Source organism: Xenopus tropicalis, chromosome 8 (assembly GCF_000004195.4).
Source record: "Xenopus tropicalis strain Nigerian chromosome 8, UCB_Xtro_10.0, whole genome shotgun sequence".
Lineage (NCBI taxonomy): Eukaryota > Metazoa > Chordata > Amphibia > Anura > Pipidae > Xenopus > Xenopus tropicalis.
In genome coordinates this window covers 30,963,525-30,971,836 of record NC_030684.2, presented here as the reverse complement: position 1 = coordinate 30,971,836, position 8,312 = coordinate 30,963,525, and positions in this window count along the sequence as shown.

Genomic DNA, 8,312 nt, shown 5'->3' with positions numbered 1-8,312 from the left:
GGGGGCTAAATAAATATATGGCTACACACTAATGCTGGATGCTGGCACAGGTACACGGGACGGAAGGTGGGGGCTAAATAAATATATGGCTACACACTAATGCTGGATGCTGGCACAGGTACACGGGGCAGAAAGTGGGGGCTAAATAAATATATGGCTACACACTAATGCTTGATGCTGGCACAGGTACACGGGGCAGAAAGTGGGGGCTAAATAAATATATGGCTACACACTAATGCTGGATGCAGGCACAGGTACACGGGGCAGAAAGTGGGGGCTAAATAAATATATGGCTACACACTAATGCTGGATGCTGGCACAGGTACACGGGGCAGAAAGTGGGGGCTAAATAAATATATGGCTACACACTAATGCTGGATGCTGGCACAGGTACACGGGGCAGAAAGTGGGGGCTAAATAAATATATGGCTACACACTAATGCTGGATGCTGGCACAGGTACACGGGGCAGAAAGTGTTGCTTAATAAATATATGGCTACACACTAATGCTGGATGCAGGCACAGGTACACGGGGCAGAAAGTGGGGGCTAAGTAAATATATGGCTACACACTAATGCTGGATGCTTGCACAGGTACACGGGGCAGAAAGTGGGGGCTAAATATATATATGGCTACACACTAATGCTGGATGCTGGCACAGGTACACGGGGCAGAAAGTGGGGGCTAAATAAATAAATGGCTACACACTAATGCTGGATGCTGGCACAGGTATACGAAGCAGAAAGTGGGGGCTAAATAAATATATGGCTACACACTAATGCTGGATGCTGACACAGTTATACGAAGCAGAAAGTGGGGGCTAAATAAATATATGGCTACACACTAATGCTGGATGCTGGCACAGGTACACGGGACGGAAGGTGGGGCCTAAATAAATATATGGCTACACACTAATGCTGGATGCTGGCACAGGTACACGGGACGGAAGGTGGGGGCTAAATAAATATATGGCTACACACTAATGCTGGATGCTGGCACAGGTACACGGTGCAGAAAGTGGGGGCTAAATAAATATATGGCTACACACTAATGCTGGATGCAGGCACAGGTACACGGGGCAGAAAGTGGGGGCTAAATAAATATATGGCTACACACTAATGCTGGATGCTGGCACAGGTACACGGGGCAGAAAGTGGGAGCTAAATAAATATATGGCTACACACTAATGCTTGATGCTAGCACAGGTACACGGGGCAGAAAGTGGGGGCTAAATAAATATATGGCTACACACTAATGCTGGATGCAGGCACAGGTACACGGGGCAGAAAGTGGGGGCTAAATAAATATATGGCTACACACTAATGCTGGATGCTGGCACAGGTACACGGGGCAGAAAGTGGGGGCTAAATAAATATATGGCTACACACTAATGCTGGATGCTGGCACAGGTACACGGGGCAGAAAGTGGGGGCTAAATAAATATATGGCTACACACTAATGCTGGATGCTGGCACAGGTACACGGGGCAGAAAGTGGGGGCTAAATAAATATATGGCTACACACTAATGCTGGATGCTGGCACAGGTACACGGGACGGAAGGTGGGGCCTAAATAAATATATGGCTACACACTAATGCTGGATGCTGGCACAGGTACACGGGGCAGAAAGTGGGGGCTAAATAAATATATGGCTACACACTAATGCTGGATGCTGGCACAGGTACACGGTGCAGAAAGTGGGGGCTAAATAAATATATGGCTACACACTAATGCTGGATGCAGGCACAGGTACACGGGGCAGAAAGTGGGGGCTAAATAAATATATGGCTACACACTAATGCTGGATGCTGGCACAGGTACACGGGGCAGAAAGTGGGGGCTAAATAAATATATGGCTACACACTAATGCTGGATGCTGGCACAGGTACACGGGGCAGAAAGTGGGGGCTAAATAAATATATGGCTACACACTAATGCTGGATGCAGGCACAGGTACACGGGGCAGAAAGTGGGGGCTAAATAAATATATGGCTACACACTAATGCTGGATGCTGGCACAGGTACACGGGGCAGAAAGTGGGGGCTAAATAAATATATGGCTACACACTAATGCTGGATGCAGGCACAGGTACACGGGGCAGAAAGTGGGGGCTAAATAAATATATGGCTACACACTAATGCTGGATGCTTGCACAGGTACACGGGGCAGAAAGTGGGGGCTAAATATATATATGGCTACACACTAATGCTGGATGCTTGCACAGGTACACGGGGCAGAAAGTGGGGGCTAAATATATATATGGCTACACACTAATGCTGGATGCTTGCACAGGTACACGGGGCAGAAAGTGGGGGCTAAATATATATATGGCTACACACTAATGCTGGATGCAGGCACAGGTACACGGGGCAGAAAGTGGGGGCTAAATATATATATGGCTACACACTAATGCTGGATGCTTGCACAGGTACACGGGGCAGAAAGTGGGGGCTAAATAAATATATGGCTACACACTAATGCTGGATGCAGGCACAGGTACACGGGGCAGAAAGTGGGGGCTAAATATATATATGGCTACACACTAATGCTGGATGCTTGCACAGGTACACGGGGCAGAAAGTGGGGGCTAAATAAATATATGGCTACACACTAATGCTGGATGCAGGCACAGGTACACGGGGCAGAAAGTGGGGGCTAAATATATATATGGCTACACACTAATGCTGGATGCTTGCACAGGTACACGGGGCAGAAAGTGGGGGCTAAATATATATATGGCTACACACTAATGCTGGATGCTTGCACAGGTACACGGGGCAGAAAGTGGGGGCTAAATATATATATGGCTACACACTAATGCTGGATGCTGACACAGTTATACGAAGCAGAAAGTGGGGGCTAAATAAATATATGGCTACACACTAATGCTGGATGCTGACACAGGTACACGGGACAGAAAGTGGGGGCTAAATAAATATATGGCTACACACTAATGCTGGATGCTGGCACAGGTACACGGGGCAGAAAGTGGGGGCTAAATAAATATATGGCTACACACTAATGCTGGATGCTGGCACAGGTACACGGGGCAGAAAGTGGGGGCTAAATAAATATATGGCTACACACTAATGCTGGATGCTGGCACAGGTACACGGGGTAGAAAGTGGGGGCTAAATAAATATATGGCTACACACTAATGCTGGATGCTGGCACAGGTACACGGGGCAGAAAGTGGGGGCTAAATAAATATATGGCTACACACTAATGCTGGATGCTGACACAGGTACACGGGACAGAAAGTGGGGGCTAAATAAATATTTGGCTACACACTAATGCTGGATGCTGGCACAGTTATACGAAGCAGAAAGTGGGGGCTAAATAAATATATGGCTACACACTAATGCTGGATGCTGACACAGGTACACGGGACAGAAAGTGGGGGCTAAATAAATATTTGGCTACACACTAATGCTGGATGCTGGCACAGTTATACGAAGCAGAAAGTGGGGGCTAAATAAATATATGGCTACACACTAATGCTGGATGCTGACACAGGTACACGGGACAGAAAGTGGGGGCTAAATAAATATATGGCTACACACTAATGCTGGATGCTGGCACAGGTACACGGGGCAGAAAGTGGGGGCTAAATAAATATATGGCTACACACTAATGCTGGATGCAGGCACAGGTACACGGGGCAGAAAGTGGGGGCTAAATAAATATATGGCTACACACTAATGCTGGATGCTGACACAGTTATACGAAGCAGAAAGTGGGGGCTAAATAAATATATGGCTACACACTAATGCTGGATGCTGACACAGGTACACGGGACAGAAAGTGGGGGCTAAATAAATATATGGCTACACACTAATGCTGAATGCCGGCACAGGTACACGGGGCAGAAAGTGGGGGCTAAATAAATATATGGCTACACACTAATGCTGAATGCTGGCACAGGTACACGGGGCAGAAAGTGGGGGCTAAATAAATATATGGCTACACACTATTGCTGGATGGTTGCACAGGTACACTGGGCAGAAAGTGGGGCTAAATAAATATATGGCTACACACTAATGCTGAATGCTGGCACAGGTACACGGGGCAGAAAGTGGGGGCTAAATAAATATATGGCTACACACTAAAGCTGGATGCTGGCACAGGTACACGGGGCAGAAAGTGGGGGCTAAATAAATATATGGCTACACACTAATGCTGGATGCTGGCACAGGTACACGGGGCAGAAAGTGGGGGCTAAATAAATATATGGCTACACACTAATGCTGGATGCTGGCACAGGTACACGGGGCAGAAAGTGGGGGCTAAATAAATATATGGCTACACACTAATGCTGGATGCTGACACAGGTACACGGGACAGAAAGTGGGGGCTAAATAAATATTTGGCTACACACTAATGCTGGATGCTGGCACAGTTATACGAAGCAGAAAGTGGGGGCTAAATAAATATATGGCTACACACTAATGCTGGATGCTGACACAGGTACACGGGATAGAAAGTGGGGGCTAAATAAATATTTGGCTACACACTAATGCTGGATGCTGGCACAGTTATACGAAGCAGAAAGTGGGGGCTAAATAAATATATGGCTACACACTAATGCTGGATGCTGACACAGGTACACGGGACAGAAAGTGGGGGCTAAATAAATATATGGCTACACACTAATGCTGGATGCTGGCACAGGTACACGGGGCAGAAAGTGGGGGCTAAATAAATATATGGCTACACACTAATGCTGGATGGTGGCACAGGTACACGGGGCAGAAAGTGGGGGCTAAATAAATATATGGCTACACACTAATGCTGGATGCTGACACAGTTATACGAAGCAGAAAGTGGGGGCTAAATAAATATATGGCTACACACTAATGCTGGATGCTGACACAGGTACACGGGACAGAAAGTGGGGGCTAAATAAATATATGGCTACACACTAATGCTGAATGCCGGCACAGGTACACGGGGCAGAAAGTGGGGGCTAAATAAATATATGGCTACACACTAATGCTGGATGCTGGCACAGGTACACGTGGCAGAAAGTGGGGGCTAAATAAATATATGGCTACACACTAATGCTTGATGCTGGCACAGGTACACGGGGCAGAAAGTGGGGGCTAAATAAATATATGGCTACACACTAATGCTTGATGCTGGCACAGGTACACGGGGCAGAAAGTGGGGGCTAAATAAATATATGGCTACACACTAATGCTGGATGCTGGCACAGGTACACAGGGCAGAGAGTGGGGGCTAAATAAATATATGGCTACACACTAATGCTGGATGCTGACACAGTTATACGAAGCAGAAAGTGGGGGCTAAATAAATATATGGCTACACACTAATGCTGGATGCTGACACAGGTACACGGGACAGAAAGTGGGGGCTAAATAAATATATGGCTACACACTAATGCTGAATGCCGGCACAGGTACACGGGGCAGAAAGTGGGGGCTAAATAAATATATGGCTACACACTATTGCTGGATGGTTGCACAGGTACACTGGGCAGAAAGTGGGGCTAAATAAATATATGGCTACACACTAATGATGAATGCTGGCACAGGTACACGGGGCAGAAAGTGGGGGCTAAATAAATATATGGCTACACACTAATGCTGGATGCTGGCACAGGTACACGGGGCAGAAAGTGGGGGCTAAATAAATATATGGCTACACAGTAATGCTGGATGCTTGCACAGGTACACGGGATAGAAAGTGGGGGCTAAATAAATATATGGCTACACACTAATGCTGGATGCTGGCACAGGTACACAGGACAGAAAGTGGGGGCTAAATAAATATATGGCTACACACTAATGCTTGATGCCGGCACAGGTACACGGGACAGAAAGTGGGGGCTAAATAAATATATGGCTACACACTAATGATGGATGCTGGCACAGGTACACGGGGCAGAAAGTGGGGGCTAAATAAATATATGGCTACACACTAATGCTGGATGCTGGCACAGGTACACGGGGCAGAAAGTGGGGGCTAAATAAATATATGGCTACACACTAATGCTGGATGCTGGCACAGGTACACGGGGTAGAAAGTGGGGGCTAAATAAATATATGGCTACACACTAATGCTGGATGGTGGCACAGGTACACTGGGCAGAAAGTGGGGGCTTAATAAATATATGGCTACACACTAATGCTGGATGCTGGCACAGGTACACGGGGCAGAAAGTGGGGGCTAAATAAATATATGGCTACACACTAATGCTGAATGGTGGCACAGGTACTCTGGGCAGAAAGTGGGGGCTAAATAAATATATGGCTACACACTAATGCTGAATGCTGGCACAGGTAAACTGGGCAGAGAGTGGGGGCTAAATAAATATATGGCTACACACTAATGCTGGATGGTGGCACAGGTACACTGGGCAGAAAGTGGGGGCTAAATAAATATATGGCTACACACTAATGCTGAATGCTGGCACAGGTACACGGGGCAGAAAGTGGGGGCTAAATAAATATATGGCTACACACTAATGCTGAATGCTGGCACAGGTACACGGGGCAGAAAGTGGGGGCTAAATAAATATATGGCTACACACTAATGCTGGATGCTGGCACAGGTACACTGGGCAGAAAGTGGGGGCTAAATAAATATATGGCTACACACTAATGCTGGATGCTGGCACAGGTACACGGGGCAGAAAGTGGGGGTAAATAAATATATGGCTACACACTAATGCTGAATGCTGGCACAGGTACACGGGGCAGAAAGTGGGGGCTGAATAAATTTATGGCTACACACTAATGCCGGATTCTATGCTTCTTTTCTTCCCCGCTGTGTAATTCTATTATTAAATATGCTAGACAAGTCTGTAAAAGAGCTGCAGTTCAGCTGCTTGTAAACATAATAAATCTGGGTGCAGGGAGAAAGGCATGTTATTCTGGGGGCTTTCTAGAGTAATTTTATGGGATTTTAAAATAAAAGGTCCAAAAAGCCAAGAATCAACCACTAGAATCCAATCAGCTTTCAGATATGTCCACACCCTGAGCCACTGTATCGGCAAGATGCACACAGCGGATTTCAGTGCTGAAACACGTGAGTATGCATTTCGGCACACAAATCCACCGCGTCTGCATGTTTTTTACCTGTTATATAACTTATAATGTAGAGTTAGCGGGATGCAACCTGGATCCAAAAGCAGCGTTTAGCCCTACCCTGTGGCACTCACCCATTCAGAGCAAAGTTCTGCCTCAACACAACCTTCCTGCTACTGTTCCAAGTCCAGGCAAGAAAGAACCCGCAATGTTGCGCTAGGGAGTTTATTCATTTTTGAGGGAAGAGGAAGATGGGACAGACCTGCGGGATTTTAATGTGGTGCATTGTGGGGGTGCTGACAGGTCACAGAAAGGAAGGAGGACAGAGTTGGCATGAAGGGGAAGGTAACTGATAAGGCCAGAGACAGAGTCATCGGATGCAAAAAAAGTATGACGGGCATTGGGAATGCTGGAATGTTGGGGTATAATAAGGCTATTGTGCTTTATAGATGAGCCGGGGCCTTGCAGAGCCATAGCTAGAGCTTTCCATGTCCCTCTCCAGTTCACATCTAAAGAAAGCTATTGGCACTAGTGAGGAGCTCATTTTTTTGCCCCACGTGGATTCACAGTAACATTCCACATTGCGCCATAGGGAAATTTTTCCTTGAAACTGGGGCAAAACTTGCTACAAAAGAAATCTGATTATAATGTATTTGGAGAACAAAGTTGCGTAAAAAAAAATAAAACCAAAAGCTCAATGTAAAATTGTGGAGAAAAAAAGTGCCCATTGACTTAAATGTTTTTTGAGTAAGAAAAAAATGTTACACAACAAATGAAAAGAGTTGGGCGCAAAAAAAATTTGCCCCTGTAAAAATCACATCTGCATCTCAAGAATTACGTTTTTTTAATTTTTTTGCCAAAAAAGGACATATTCGCTCATCACTAGTTGGCACCTCATTTATACTTCTGAAAGAATTGTGACTTGATAGGTATGGGGTACTTTATTTCTGAATTACACTTTTTACATTGGAAATAATTCACTCTACCATTTCAATTTTTATTCTTGAACCAACTAATATATATTTCTTTTTAGTTGTAATATTGGTGTGTAGGTACCAATAGCCAATAGGGCCCAAGTCTCATAAGAGCTAAAGGGGTTTCTCCTGCTTGGGTGCTATTCTCCTGCCTACCACAAGGAGGGGCTGCTGAGTACATTTGGCAGCAGAAAAGATTTCTGAGCCCTTTCTGAACTCTATCATGCTGAGATCTTCAGGTACAACATAAGGCAGCCTACAGGAGACCTGCTTTTTGGAAGGGTCTGG